At 35.5% G+C, this 17,105-nt stretch overlaps 1 non-coding gene across 1 annotated transcript; it reads right to left on the reverse strand.

The window, feature by feature from the left end:
- Window positions 1–10,838: 10,838 nt before the first annotated feature.
- Window positions 10,839–10,945, reverse strand: LOC122108370. The gene has a single exon (XR_006147552.1). It is a non-coding gene; the product is annotated as a U6 spliceosomal RNA (small nuclear RNA).
- Window positions 10,946–17,105: the final 6,160 nt, after the last annotated feature.

Below are 17,105 nucleotides of genomic sequence, written 5' to 3' on the forward strand. Positions count from 1 at the left end.
CAGACTCAGAGCAATATAGGTTTCATGGATTCATTCATTTATGGTAGCTGGAAGGTGCCCACAAATCTACATGTATACATGACAGATTCTACCTCATTACAGTTAGAATGGCCATTATCAAGAAAACTAAAAATGGCAAATGCTGGCATGGATGTAGCCGATTGGGAAATCTATTACACTGTTGGTGGGAAATTAAACTTGTTCAACCACTGTGGAATGCAGTATGGAGTTTCCTAAAAAGACTAAACATAGATCTCCCTTAAGACCCAGTAATTCCCCTCATGGGCAGTAATCCCACAAGTTCCCATGAAAGCTACCAACATAACCATGTTCAGGGCCCAGGCCCAGAATTCAGGGGCTGGAAAAATAGTTACCAATGTTGGTATTTGTTTCCTCAAATATGAACCTTTTGACATAAGATACCAAATCATTCTATTTGCAGTAGCTAGGATAGGACTTAAAGGTAATGGGTGATAAAATGGCTTCTTTGTTGAATGTTAGGAAAAGATGTAGGCAGTCCAAGAAACGGGACACATTTTTTTTTTGTTGTTTTTAAGTCTGGGCTTGGGCACTGTTCCTGAGCGCTTCAACTCAAAGTGAGTTCTCTAACTCTTGAGCCACTTCTAATTTTCTGGTGGTTAAATGGAGATAAGAGTCTCAGGGAATTTCCTGCCCAGGCTGGCTTTGAACTGTAGTCCTCAGATCTTAGCTTCCTGAGTGGCTAAGAATAAAGCTTTGAGTGACTAGCACCAGGCTAAAAATGGGGGATTTTTAGAAAAGAATATGTACTTCTTCACCTGTGTCTAACCCTCAGATATCACTATTAGAACACTTCATCCTCAACTCATTTCATCAGACATTTGTAAATGTTCTCTTTTCCTTCATGTAGGAATACTGCAGTCAATATCAACTCAGCTGTGGAACTGGATCAATTGTATGTTAATTGCTAGCATGTAAATCAAGAACTGTTACATCAAAACAAATGAAACCCTCATTTGGAATAATTATTTTCTCTTTTTATTACAAATCTGTGCTTGATTAGTCCTAAAGTGATATTGGACCTCTTAAGAAAGTGATGACATTTTCTTTCTCTTAAACAATTGGCCTTCTCCCACATGTGGTCAAATATTTAAGATTTCAAAGATTTCCATTGATAATTCATTAAGCTGTCCTCTAAGAAAACGTGCACTTTTGGAATTTGGTCTGCTATCTTGTTTTTACATGCACAGGCTTTGTATGATTTATTTGTTCCACAAGGCATTCTACTTTCCAATCTTCGTGTGACCAACTTTAGTCTCTCTCATCAGTCTTTCTGACCCTCTCTCTGTAGTCTAATTTCAGTCTGCCTCATAAAAATATATATTAGTTATCAGGTAAATGAATCTCAGCTTCTGTTTCTTGCCTGATTTCATGTAGGCAGTGATAGTAGCCCTGACTGGCTGTGCTCAATAGAGTTTTTGTTTGTTTTGTTTTTGATTTTTTTTTTTTTAGAAGTTTAGGATTACTATTTAAGGTAGTAGCTTCTTGGGCCCCAGTGATCCTCTGGCCTAGAGTCAATTGGTTTTTCTCCTAAAGATGCAAAGAACAACTGACTAATGTCCTCTTTAAATTGTCTCAAAATGAGGCAAACTTGCATCCTTGCAAAGCCATCAATAATCCTCTGTAACCACTTACAGAAATAGTCTATCAAGATGATTTTTCAAGTTTGACTGTGAAAAATGTCATTTCCAACTCATAACCATAAAACTGATCACATGGCTGAGAGCAGGTTTTTGGAAGGAAGCTGCCCCTTCCTTCCTTCTCTCATGATACATCAAACCATAATATTCTGCAGTTGTGGTCAGCCTGGAGGACATTTCCCCAAGAATATTCTGTAGTGTAAAAGAGGACCAACCATAAAAATAAAGGTGAAATACTTGTCTACTACAGAATGATTTATCTTGCTTATATCTGTTATTTTCATTACTTCAAATATATGGATAATTTATATTGGGATTAGACAAGAGGCAAAGTATTAATGGAATAAATATTCAGTTTACTTTCATATATCCAATATAATACACTTAACCCCTTATGGAAAATTAAATCCAACTGTAGAATGTCAGAAATATAAAATAAGCCTCAATACGTATAAGCTGGCACACATATACCATCATCTACTCAGAAATTCAGTGTCTCTATAAATATTTATTTGGTACAGAATAGAAAAATTTAATTAATGAATATGACTTTTATGTATCATCTGAAATACTCCTCATGTATATAATTGTATTTATTTGTATAGATGTCACCTAGAGAGGAATTTAACAGGCTTATAGAAATAAAATTTCCACAATTTAAGCAAGATGAGAGGAGTCATACCCTCATGTTTTGTGTGGTGTGAATTTTACCACAGTGCTGAACCCTTCCACCTAATACCAAGAGTCATGTGCAATAATTTATTATTTGATGTTAAGACAGCTGCTAAGTGTAGAATACATTTTGAATTACTACATTAATTCATGGAATTAAAACAGTAATGATATATTATTTGTTTAAATTCTAATGCTTCTCAGTTTTACAATTCATGAAATATATTATTAAAATTACTTTACTTTCTTCTTTTCTATAGCTCCTAAAAGTAAAATTACATACTAAACATTCAACATCAAGAAATCAATAATAAGTAAGCTATTATTAAAATGATAGCGTTCTAAACTATAATTTTAATTATAGTTCTAACACATTGTGATGTAACAATATTTAATAGAATTATTGGTAATATTTTTTAAACTTACCAGCTTGTTATTTGTTTCCTAATTCTATCATTTGTTATTTTTGGTCAAAATTGTCTCTTCATGTTACGTGTTTAGTTTTGTATTTTATGTCTATTGGATTGCTGATTGTGCGTTTTGTTTTCCCTTTTTAGTGACTGACATGAGGCTGAAAATCTGTATGCTAGTTTATTTTTTGCTAGGTTGAAGTAAAATTACTGCTCTCCACATCTCTTCTACTATTTGTATAGTACAGTATTTCCCCAGTCCCATATCCTGTATTGGTGCTCTCATGTATTTTATTTTATTTTTTATTGAAATGTTACTGTCAAGGTAATGTACAGAGGGGTTATAGTTACATAAGTAAGAAACGAATATATTTCTTTTCTAAGGTTACCCCTTCCCCCACTTTTCTCCCATTTGCTAGCAATGGCCCCATCAAGATTATTTCCAATATATTGTCTTGTGAGTATCACTGTTGCATACGTTCCCCCTTTGACCTTTGTCTCATCATTTTTCCCTTTCCCTTCCCTAGTTCAGATCAACATATTTACAATACCCAAGGTATCAAAATCAAATACAGTGACTATAGGGGATAAACCATAGGTGGGGAAAACGCAAAAGGATAAAAACAAATCACATAGTACATTAAGAACAACAAACAACATGTCTTGGAGTTCATTTCACTTGGAATCACCTTATATGGTCATAGGTACATAGCTATAGAGCTATTCTGCTCATTCCATATCTTAGCTATGTTAAATAATACTGTAATAAACAAAATTGTACTGGTAGCTTTACTGTGGTCTTGTTTGTGTTCACCTGGTTAAATGCCAAGAAGTGGGATTATTGGGTAATAGGGGAGCATTACTGTGTACATCATGGATAATCTTAGTAGATTAGCAGAATAGCTCTATAGTTATGTACATTTGACCATATAAGGTGATTCCAAGTGAAATGAACCCCAAGACATGTTTTTTATTTTTGTTATTCTTAATGTACTATGTGATTGTTTTTCATCATTTTGTTTTTTTCCCCACATATGGTTTGTCCCCTGTAGTCACTGTATTTGTTTTTAATACCCTGGGTATTGTAAATATGTTGATCTGAACTAGGGAAGGGAAAGGGAAAAAATGGTGAGACAAAGGACAAAGGAGGAACCTATGCAACAGTGATAATCACAAGACAACATGTTTGAAATAATCTTGGAGGGGCCATTTGGAGGGAAGAGGGAGAAAAATGGGTGAAGGGGTAACAAGTTAGAAAAGAAATGAACTCATTACCTTATTATGTAACTATAACACCTTTGTACATTAAATTGACACTAAAATTTCAATAAAAAATAAAATAAAATATATGAGAGCAGCAATACAAGATATGGGACTGGGGAAAATACTGTATTATACAAAGAGTAGAACAGCTGTGAAGTGGTGAAAGAGTACTGATGTGAGCTCTGCTTTGAAGGCCTTGTAGAATTCTGCTGTAAAACCATCTGGTCCTGGACTTTACTTAGATGGGAGGTCTCATTGCTGTTTCTATTTCAATGCTTTATATGGCCCTGTTAAGATGGTTTAGCTCATCTTGGTTTAGTTTCAGCATGACAATATTTGCTAGCAAAAAAGATCCATTTCTGTCAAGTTCTCAAACTTATTAGCGTAAAATTTTGAGAAGTATTCCCTTATAATGTTCTGAATCTTGGTTGTTTCTTTGATGATGATTCCATTCTCATCTCTGAGTTTATTTTTTGGGTGTGTTTTCTTCTTTTTCTGATAAGATTTGCTAAGGATCTGTCAAATTTGTTAATTTTATCGAAGAACCAATTATTTGTTTTATTGATTCCTTCTGTGGAATTTTTGGATTCTAATACATTTAATTCATATTGAACTTTAATTATTTCTTTCCATCCACTGGATTAGGGATTATCGTGTTGCGGTTTGTCATGGAGGTTCAGATGTCTTATTAAATTGTTGGTTTCAGATCTCTCTAATTGGTTGATGTAGGAACTCAGAGCTATAAACTTGCCTCTCAGTATTGTCTTTGCTGTGTCCCAGAGGAGCTGGTAATTTGTGTGCTCATTTTTGTTGAATAGCATGAACATTTGAATTTCCTTTCTAATCTCTTCCATGACCCACCCTTGATTCAGCAGTGTGTTGTTCAGCCTCCATGTGTTACTGGACTTTCTTTGGTGGCTTTTGGTGTTGAGTTTTAATTTTATTCCCTTGTGGTCTGAGAGAATATAAAGTATAACTTCAATGTTTCTCAATTTGGACAAGTTTGCTTTGCGATGTAAAATATGGTCTATTTTAGAAAATGTCCCTTGTGCTGCTGAGCAAAACGTGTATTCTGATGCTGCTGGGCGAAATATTTGGTAGACGTCTGTTAAATCTAGTTGATCTGTGCAGTTGTTTAGATCTGTGTTTTCTCTGTTAAGTTTTTCTGAGTTGATCTATGTATTGTGGATAATGGTGTGTTAAAGTCCCAAACAATTAGTGTCTTTGGATCTATGTGAGTTTGGGTGGAAAGTAGTGGTTCTTGGATAAATTTGGGTGCTCCATTGTTTGGCGAATAGATATTTAGTATTGTAATATCCTCCTGGAGGAGAGATCCGTGAATTTGTATGTAGTGACCTTTTTTATCTCTTCTCACTAATTTTAATTTGAAGTCTATTTTATCTGATATTAACATTGCAACTCCTGCCTGTTTATGGACTCCATTTGCTTGGCATATTTTGTTCCAGCCTTTCACTTTCAAAAGTTGTTTTTTTTTAATTTTTTTTATTGTGAAAAAACTGTACATAGGGGTAACAATTACATGGGCAAGTTAATGAGTACATTTCTTATCAAGCATTGTAGCCTCCTCCTTTGTTTACCCTTTCCATCCCTTCCAAGCCTCCCCCACTCACCCAATTCTTCCCCCACCCTCCCACCAAAGTTGTAAAGTTTGTTTTCGACATGACAACTAGTACTTCTCATTGTTGCAACGGGTCCACCTGTATCCTTATTTAAAAGACTTGTTTTTCCCCTTCCCCTCCACAAATTATACCGACCTCAAATACAGTGAAAGCAGGGGTTATACTGTGGGGAGGGACATACAAAGCAACAAAGAAATAATCATTTAAATGCGTTAGAAACAAATGTATGAAAGAAAAAAAAACATTTAAGTACATATCTTAGGGTTCATTTTCTTAATATCACATTATCTGACTTTTTCTGCTTGACTCATATATATACTAACAATTGCAAATGAGGGAAACCATGGGATCTATGTTTCTTTGGGCTTGGCTTACTTCACTTAATATAATTTTTTCCAAGTCTTTCCATTTCCTAACAAATGGAGCAATGTCATTCTGTCTGATGGAGGCATAGAATTCCATTGTGTATATATAACACATTTTCTTGATCCATTCATCTACCTAGGGGTATCTGGGTTGGTTCCATATCTTAGCTATAGTAAATAATGCTGCAATAAACATAGTTGTGCTGGTCCTTAATTTTAAGAGTTAGGACTTAGAGGTATTTGGGAGTTCCTCCCATGTTATCCATCTTTTTGGGGGCTGTGCCAACTGGGTTCTTCCTATGGTTCTTGAATCTCTGTTTGGGTGCTGTTTCTTATCCTTTATTATTGTCTTCTTGGTTTTCTATGTGTAGGACATCTTTAAGTACCTTTTGTAAGGCTGGTTTGAGGGAGATATATTGTTTCATTTGTCTTTGCTATGGAAGGTTTTTATTTGACCTTCGGTTATGAAGGAGATTTTAGCTGGGTACAGTATCCTTGGTTGATAATTGTTTGTCTTTAGGACATGGCATTTATCATTCCAGAGTCTTCTTGCTTTAATTGTCTCTGCTGAATAATCTGAGGTGATTCTAATTAGTTTCCCTTTATAAGTGATTGATCTTTACCTTGGTCTGAATTGATCCCATGTGGATTATAATGATGGTGGGATGTCCTGTTCTTTTATGGTCTATTTGGGGTTCTACAAATTTCTTGTATCTGAATAAGCCTATCCTTTTGCATGTTTGGGAAGTTCTCTGCTAGGACCCTGTTAAACAAATTTCCTAGAACATTAACTTCTGTCTCTAGGTGCTCCTCTAATCCTCAGATTAGGCCTTTTGATGGTCTCTTCCAAACGTTAAATATACCTATCATATTTCTTGGATTTGTCTTGGATAGTTGTATGTTCTTTCTTTTTAATATCTAGGCTGTCTTCCATCCCCGAGATTTGATCTTCTTCATGGTCTAAACTACTGTCAAGACTTTCTACTATGTTTTTTTTTTTATTTCTTTTCCTTCTAATTGGTCGATGGCTTCAAATTCTTTGTTGGAGCTTTTTTTTAGATCTTGTATGAACTTCTTTACTTCCTTAATTTGGTGTTTAGTTTTTATTCTCTGAGCACTTAGTTGATCGGCTATGGTTTCCTTGGAGTCCCATTCCTTTTGGCAGGCTCCATTCAGCATTTCCTTTGTGGTCTCCCTGAATTCTTTCATCTGTCTGTTTATGGACTTCATGAATGCCTGTATTGATCTTTGTCTATTCTCATCCTGCACACGCAATTTCTGCATTACTCCTGGATTAGCTTCCTCATGTTCATGCAATTCCTGTAGTTCTCTTTGACTTTTGTCAGACTGCTCACGCAACTCCTGTGTTTGTCTTTGTCTGTTCTCATCCTGCTCATGCAATTCCTATTTTCTTTTTGACTGTTCTCAGCCTGCTCACACAATTCTCATCTTTGACTGCTCTCAACCTACTCACGAAATTCCTGTATCAATCTTTGAGTAGCTTTCTCACGGTCACCAGATTCCTGTGTTTACCTTTGTTTTGCCTCCTCTCTCTCCTTATCACGCTCACACTGAGTCCTTTGCAGGTTTTCAATCTTTTCATTCACCATGTTTACCAGAGTTTTTGTAGAGCTTTTAGGGAACTCTGCTCTGGATTATTTATTAACTGTTCTGTCACCTGATTGTCTTGATTGGGAGCTGAGATATGCAGACTTGCCATTTTTTCTTTTATTTTTCTGGCTTGCTCTACCCATTTGGTATGAAAGTAACATCAATTTTGTGCTAGAACACAATTTTAAGGCAAGCATCAACCAAAGTTCTGTAGTTGCACATTCAAAAGGCTGCGGAGGACTGGGAAGGTGGCTCAGTGTTAGAGTGATTTCCTTGCATGCATGAGGCCCTGGGTTTGATTCCTCTGCACCACATAAGCAGAAAAGGCCGGAAATGATGCTATGGCACAAGTGATAGAGCACTAGCCATGAGAGGAAGAACTGAGGGACAGCACCCAGGCCCAGAGTGCAGGCTACATGACTGACAAAAAAGAAAAAAAGGCTGCAGGTACAATCTAACTCAACAGATACAATCTACTCAACATCAAACAACTATGGATTAATGGGATAAGAACAGCAAGAAACAATTTGGCAAATCAGAAATTATTAGGTTTATGGAGAAATGTGGGTAAAATAGGATTAAAGTGGTGTGGAGAGGTAAAATGAGAGTGAATTTTATCAAGTCCTAATCTCAGAGAGGGAAAAGAATTGGACAGAGTGATAGGAGAAGGATTAAAAGAGAAGAAAAATAAAACAAAAAACAACAAGAAAGATAGAAAAACAGAAATTCTTAAAAAATTATATAGGTATAAAGATGTAATACTGCTATTAAAGAATTTAAGCCTAAGAGGTTGTGAATTGAGTAATAAATTTCTGGATTAAATGTGTACACAATGGGGAATAAGGTATAATATTCGAAGAGGGCTATATATCTGAAGATGAACAGAACAGCGTTTAAATTAAAAAAAAAAAAAACAGCAAGAGGAAAAAGATTAAAAAAATGAAGAAAAGAAAAAAAAGCACCAAAATGTCAATAGAGATTAAAAAACAAAAAAACAAACACACTCATATACACCTAAAGTAAAAATTATAATTGAAAAATAAGATTAATAGAAAGCGATTTTTAAAACATAAAAAGTAAAATAAATAGGACAAAAGCATTTCTTTGATTTTTTTTGGGGGGGGGACAGGAGAGGATGGGAAGATCCTGTATCTCCCTTGTGTCCAAAACCCTTCTCTTGGTGGACTCTCTGGTCTGCTTGTGGTTTTTGGTATTCCTGTGGCTTGTTTGGTTTCTTAATTCAGTTTGTTTGAGCAGGAAGAAAAATGCTCTGCTTTACTCAGATCCTCCTCCCAGGCTAGTTCAGTGGGAGGGAGTTTTGCTTTGAGTATCACAAAAGAGTTAGATGGCTGTTAACTCTAGTTTGGAGATGCTGTGATGAGGCTAGGTTCTGGGTAGCATTGAGGCCTTTCAGCAAACAGTAGCTTTTCCCACAGGAGCTAGCTCCAGAGACACTCACAGAACCCAGCGTGGAGCCATTCTCAGAATTTATGTTTACTAAAGTTCAACTGATTGACTAGGCTGCTGTAGGGAGGGGCAGCCTCTGGCTCTGTTTACCCAGTGAAGAAAGCCACTCGTTTGGGGGCAGAGTTTTCTCTGTCTGGGCTGGGTGACTTTCCCCTGAGTGGGGTTGAGCCTGGCAGGTCAGGTCAGGTTCCTGTGACCTGCTAAATGACTCTTTTTATTCTTTCCAGGGCCTGAGTTGGAGTTAGCTGCTCAGCTTGTCCTTGCTGTATCAAAGATGGAGATCTCCGGCAGGTGGGGGGAGGGGCAGCCTTCCCACCTCTACTCCCTGGGATAGAGTCAGGATGTCAGGGTTCTATTCATGCCGGAGTGTTGGTTCCTGGGTCGTGTCTGGTTTGTGATCTGCCAGATGAAGATACCTTTTCCTTGTCAATTCTTGCTGGTGTTGAGTGGAATCTGCTTGCCTCCTGTGTCTGGCACCTTTGTCCCAGATTCTCTGTGTTATAGGTATTGTGGCTACTGCAGCCATGGCAGCCACAGCAGCCGACGCAGCTGAAGCTATACAGGCAAGTGCTCAGATCTGTCTACTTGCCTGGATTTTGCCTCTCTGGCCAAACTCTCTGTACTGTAATGGCACACTTGCTGTGATTCTCTATCATAGGACTGTTCATTAGAATACTAAAACTGCTTTCTATATGAGAGATTCTCCTCCGCCATCTTCCCAGAAGTCACATTAATTTCATTGTTAATGATATTATATGGGTAAAATAGAGGAAATAAACTCTTCCATCTCAGGACAATTTTATATGTTTTTTACTGTAATCATACTGTACAGAGGGTTCACATTCACATAAGCAGGATAATTAGTACATTTCCTAACAAGCATTGTTGCCTCCTCCTTTATATTTCATCTATCATCCCTTCCCTCCCACCTCAACAAGTACACTCTTCTCTCCCTGCCTCCAACGAGAGTGTAAAGTTCATTTTTCAACATAGTTACCTGTGCTTTTCATTGTTATAATGGGTCAACCTGTATCCTTATTTGAGCCTTTTTTCCCTTCCCCTCTGCAAATTAGAGAAGTGTACATACAAGATGTAGGTGAACCAACTTCAAATAAAGTGAAAACAGAAGTTATAGAGTGGGGGAGGAACATATAAAGAAACAAAAAATCACATTACACATTATAAATATGTTAGAAACAACAGCAAGAAACAAAATACCAATTGTGTCCCTATCTTGGGGTTCAATTCCCTTAACATCATTTTATCAGGTCATATGACAGACATATATTCATTATTGAAAATAAGGGAAAACAGGGGCCTATGTTTCTTTGGCCTTAGCTTACTTCTCTTAATATTTTTCCAAGTCTTCCATTTCCTAAAAAATTGAGTAATGCCATTTTTTCTGATGGAGGCATACAATTTCATTGTGTATATATACCACATTTTCATGATCCAATCATCTAGTGAGGGGCATCTGGGTCGGTTCCATATCTTAGCTATGGTAATAATGCTGCAATAAACATAGTTGTGCTGGTAGTTTTAGTATTGTCTTGTTTGTGATCATCTGGGTAAATGCCCAAAAGTGGAATTGCTGAGTCATAGGGGAGCTCTATGTGGAGTCTTTTGAGGAACTTCAATTCTGCTTTCCAAAGTGGTTGAACAAGTATACACTCACACCAACAATGCATACGGTTCCCTTGTGGCCACATCTCCACCAGCATCTGTTCTTGTAAAAATGTGGAATGCTCCATGAATTTGCATGTCATCCTTGTGCAGGGGCCATGCTAATCTTCCCTGTATCGTTCCAATGTTAGTGTATGTGATGCTGAATTGAGCAGAGAACACTTTTTATATATAAAGTGTAATTGATTTTATTAAACTATACAATTCAACAAAAAGTAAGCTCAAAAAAATTGTCATGAAATTTTAGAACCATATATTTCTTACATAAGCACACATTTAAAAATAAAGTCAAGATTGACATGTCAAAAACAAAATAATTCCAGATATTTGTTGTTCAAGAGATGTATAGGAGGAGGAATTCAATTATTCTATACAAGGCACCTGTCATAACGAACACAGCAGCAAGTGTTAAGGTTTGTTAAAAGGTTTAATGTTTTAAATATATTTAATTTTGAGTATTTGGTTATATATGCCAAAATTAGGACTTTTTGGCAGATATAAAACTTTTCTATGAAGTATTTAAGATTTATGGTAGCAGACATATACTACTAAGAATGTACATTTCAGAGTTTATAGAAACTTGATTAAAGAAAAGTTGCAAAGTCTTTGTGTAAAGAAGCAGAGTGAAGAGTTTAGATTTTGTTAACTACACAGTTTCTGTTAAAACCTTAGACCTTCCTTACTTTATATGCTAGCAAGGAACAAATGATGATATAAACCATAAACAAATGATGAGATGAGCCTTAAATAGTAATCTTAGTGGGTAATTTTAAAGAGTAGTCATGTTCTATAAAACTCTTGTTTAACATCACAACCGTAGCCAGTGTTAACTGTATAGGAATATGAGAAAATGCTAAAATCTAATATGTAGTACACTTCAAATACTGAAAATACTAGTAATTGTTTTGTTTTTTATTTTATTAATCATTAATATTTAATTATTAGTTTTCTTTATTTGTAGCATTATTCTACTTATAATATAATACAACTTTTTGTAAGTCATCATTAGGAGGTTATTTGAGAAGGTTACTGGATGGCCAAACAATTTTTTATAGGTGCATGTGAATTTACAAAGAGCAAAATTAAGAACAAAATATTTATTTAAAAAATGATCAAGTAGAATCTGAATCAGGAGTGTTGATAAGTGTCTACATCTTAAAACTTAGCCCTAGGCTGAAGGAACAATATTACAGAGTTGAGGCCACAAAAGTGAGACACTGATTTTTTTGTTTTTTATTTTTATTTTGTTGATCATGGGGTCTGGAAACTGGGTGCTGTCCCTCATCTCAAGGCTAGCGTTTCCACTTGAGCCACAGCACCATTTCCATCTTTTTCTGCTTATGTGGTGCTGAGGAATCAAACCCAGGGCCTCATGCATGCAAGGCAATCACTCTACCGCTGAGCCACCTTCCCAGCACCTGAGAGACTGTGTTTTCAAAACATCATCTAAACAACATTTGCTTTCTGCTTTGGGTTATATAATGAAAGATATAAATATTGTTTTATATTTTGGTGAATTGTCGTACTTCTAAATTTATACTAACTTCAGCCACTTTATCCTTTCCAAAGTCATGAAATATCTCTGAGAGTTTGCTTCTGTGAAGATTGTTTTTGCATTTGCAACTTCTGAGTCATTTTTATTTTCATCAAAGTAACTTTATATTTCATTTTGATGGTTTATCATACATCAGATACCTTCGAATGTACACATAGAGTCTAAAGATAGCAGTATGAATTTTCTCATTCAGTTCTTTTTTTAATCTGTTATGCACTTTCATTTTTATATTTCTCTCTTTCTTTCACTCTCTCTCATTTCCTCTTATTCTCTTTCATGCTCCATGTTTGCTACTTAGAATTTCTGTTGTTCTACTATTATCCTTCAGAATCTCCTGGTTTTGTGGGAACATGATAGAGACCATAAGTTACCTTTGCATTCTTTAAGAGTTATAACAGCGATGTGATATTATTCTTTGCCATTCTAAATGGAAAAACACCAGATCTAGGAATTCCTTTTCACTTTTACTAGTATTATAAATTTTATCTCATAGGAATCATTGGGATGGATAAGATACTTTTTTCTATTTCTTTTTTCTATTACTTTTTTCTATACTCTACAGAAGAGTTACAATTGCATGGGGAAGATAATGAGTACATTTCTTATCAAGCATTGTAGCCTCCTCATTTTTGTCCCCTTCCCATCCCTTCCCATCCTCCCCCCCACTCCCCCCTAATCCTCCCCTCCCCTCCCACCTTCCCCTCGCACAAAATTTGTAAATTTCTGTTTCGACATAACAACTTATACATCTCATTGTTGCATTGGGTCCACCTGTATCCCTATTTAAACGATTTGATTTTCCCCTTCCCCTCCACAAATTATACCGACCTCAAATACAGTGAAAGCAGGGGTTATACTGTGGGGGAGGGACATACAAAGCAACAATGAAATAATCTTATGAATGTGTTAGAAACAATCGCATGAAAGAAAAAAGAACATTTGAATGCATATCTTAGGGATCATTTCTTTAACATCACCTTATCTGACCTTTTCTGCTTGACTCAGACATATACTAGATATTGCAAATAAGGGAAACCATGGGACCTATGTTTCTTTGGGCCTGGCTTACTTCACTTAATATAATTTTTTCCAAGTCTTTCCATTTCCTAACAAATGGGGCAATGTCATTCTTTCTGATGGAGGCATAGAATATTAGTATGGAGGTTTCTCAAGAGACTCCACATAGAGCTCCCTTATGACCCAGCAATCCCACTTTTGGGCATTTACCCAAATGTTTACAATCAAAACCACACTAAACCTACCAGCACGACTATGTTTATTGCAGCATTATTTACTATAGGTAAGATATGGAACCAACCCTTTAGATGAATGGATCAAGAAAATGTGGTATATATACACAATGAAATTCTATGCCTCCATCGATAAGATATTTTTTACCTGTGACCTGAACGTTCTTTTTCTTTTACAAGCAATCTTTTGTTTTTATTATGTTAGTAACTACATGTAATGAAAATAAAGCTATCCAATGGAAAGTAGACCCAAGTTTTTCATAGCGATGAAAAACAAAGTCATGGGGGAAGTGAGTACAAGGGATGCTCATCATAGAGCACAGACCCTCAGAGCAATTTATCTTGTACACTTTGTGAGAATGACAATGTCCTGGGAACTCTATATTAAATCAATGAACAACTGATAGATATGCACATATATTTATATATGTAATTTTATTTACATATGCATATATAAATTTGTATATGCCCTTATATATGTACACTTGTACGTTACTTTACACACAAATACATATATACATATACACATGTATACATGCACACATGGAGAAAGACAAATAATTACAGAGAACACAAGTTTCACTTCCTGAATATGCCTTAGACGGAATGCTTGGAACAAGGTATGTTGAAGATTTGTCTCTAAGAGTTCTTTTACCGCTACTCTTATCTCTTAAAACTGGTAGGTTTAGACAGATTTGACTTGCAAAATGCAGTACAAATGATAGCAAGTCACTCAGAAATCTCCGTAAGTATAGGCCATATGTTGTATCCCTGGTCCCCACGGAATGCTTGCTCTTGTAGACACTCTCAACAACCAAAGTAGCAGGAGAGTACCCTGGCAAATAATAAAGTTATAAGGCTTTGAATGACATCCTTCTTTGAGCTGTTTTCTAACAGCCAGCATCAATTCCTAAGCAGATGAGTGAATTCTCAAATGACTAGTCTCTACATATACATTTAACCAACTAATGTGAAAAGTCCTATGTGAGAAATGCTGACTGAAGTCTTGCTGATTTCCTGGCCAAGAAAATAAGGGAAAAAAAGAAAGTATTTTTAATGTAGTGAAGTTTGAGAATAATTTGTAACCTGTCAAATGTGTCAAACACAATTATACCAATGGACAAAAATTTGATGGCGTTTCTTTTATGTGCTCTTGGACTTGGCAAGTGATTTTAGGTGTTTCTACACAAGTAGAATCATCATAAACCAAGCCAGCATATCTTCATTTAATATATAAGGAAAGGATACAGGTTGACCCATTGTAACACTGAGATGTACTAGACACTATCAGAGGAGGGGCTGGAAGGGGGAGTTGGGGAGGTGTGAAGGTAAGGGATAGTAGGGAAAAACAAAGGAGGGGGTAACAATGCTTAATAAGAAATGTACTCATTACCTTACTTATGTAACTGTAACCCCTATGTACAGTATCTTTACAATAAAAATACATATAAAAAAGATACAAGAAAACTTCTATACTTATGGAAATTGTATTTGTCACGCAATATCAGTAAGGTATTTGTTTTAGGACCACAAGTATATTAAAATTTTGGATACTCAAATTCTCTACATGAACACAGTATATTCTTTACATTAAAATCTGCCCACAACCTAGCGCAGTGTAATTGCTATGAAAAATTTTACTATATTCTATGTTTATAATGAAAAAATAAAAATATATGCACTATCAACAGATACAAATTTTTTCAGATAAATTTTGTCTGCAGTTTGTGGATGGAATTCGAAAGCAATTTTGAAAAGCACAAATTTCATCACCAACACCGGTCTGCAAACTGTAACAAGGAGCTAATACAGCATCATTGAATAGTATGGATCTCCAAGGAGAAGTACTTGAATTCAACATTATCAGAAAGTGTAACAACCCAAGGATTTTTTAGAAATGCAGCTGCTAGATTTCTCATGGAGAGCTTTCATAACATTTTGTGAAGCACACGTCAGAACTTCACTGAAGAGTAAATGGTCTTCCTTCACCTTTCTGTCATCCTCAGTCATTATCAATCAACAAATAACTAATCTTGAATACTCCTCTAATAAGAAAATGTTGATGGAGTGTTTATATGCAGAAAACCTGGGAAGGCTAACTTTTTCCAATTAGGACAATCTGTATTCTATGATCCAGTAGAGAGAAAACTAGGTAAACATCCATTTACAACTTTCTGAATAATTTTGATTCTGTCCACATCAGTTATCTATCCATAACTGTGCCGGAGAGAAGATTTTAAAAGATTTTAGAGATATAAAATGTAATTTTAAATATGGAATGAAATTAGTCCCAATGAATTACAGTAATATATTTGTAACAATTGAGTAACCTAAAGGTCAAAAGATTTTTTTATTGGAAGTGAAAGGATATTGGACTTTGGTTCTCTACATTTTAAGAAATTTGCAAAAAATAATTGGCAAAATAAAATTTACATTTACAGCAGACTTGAAACATTAATTTTTGTATATTGAAAGGAGCACAATCATCAATAATATGTCAATGATATCTTCTTATTTATCTCTAAAGGTTTATGTTTCTGGTCTCTTAATATTAAAACTTCAAAAGAAATTTTATCTTTAGGTAGTTGTGTAAAGGGATTTCGCTTCATCCTGTCAGTGTTGAATAGAGTGTATCTGCATTTCAATGTACAGTGCATCCGGATCATTGTCAAACTTCTCATTTTTCTTCCTTCCCTTACCCAACCCCACCTATCCCTTCAAGTTTCCTACTTATATTCTTACATATGTACATTGATTGTTATGACTCTATTAATCCACCATTTCTCTCTCCATTCTTCTGCACTACTCCCCTTAAGCCCAACTCTCCCTTTTAAGACTTGTTTCAACTTCATGGTATTTTGTTAAATTTCTCTGCCTTTGGCATTTGGCTTTGGGCTTACCACATTCCCTCTTCCATGTTTGATGTACATAAATGAGGCTATTTCTCCACATTTCTAATCTCTGAATGGCTGAGATAGGTCTCCTTTATTATTTCAGAATTGGAACTTCAAGGCCATCCAATAAAGCGTTTTTCTTCTCTACTCACAGAAGATGGAAGGAACATAATTTCCATGCTCTCAGCATTATACTATCCATCATGAATTTCCATTGCTTATCACTTCAGCAATCTTTTTCTTAAATTTTTATCCATTTTTATTGTAAAAATTGTGTACAGAGGGGTTACAGTTACATGAGTAATGTTTTCTGCATCATATTCACACACTTTAAGTAAATATCAAGGGAAATTTACCTAGTATTGGAAGTTTGGAACGGTCTTCAATTTCTGATAGAAGCAGGAGTCAGTTTAATTATGCAGATTCCACTATGGAGTGAGCCCTGTAGTCTTCTAAATTTTCAATACATTTAGAGTTACTTTTTATTAACAATTACAAACGTTTTATTTCAGTATTTGAAAAGCTGCCCCAATTATTTTTAAACTTTCCCATTAAGCTAAACTGAACTTTTTCCTGCCATTACCCCCACTAGTTCAGGTTAAGTCTCTTGTGGTTT

The sequence above is a fragment of the Dipodomys spectabilis genome, unplaced genomic scaffold, assembly GCF_019054845.1.
Source record: "Dipodomys spectabilis isolate Male_0828 unplaced genomic scaffold, ASM1905484v1 ptg000058l, whole genome shotgun sequence".
NCBI lineage: Eukaryota > Metazoa > Chordata > Mammalia > Rodentia > Heteromyidae > Dipodomys > Dipodomys spectabilis.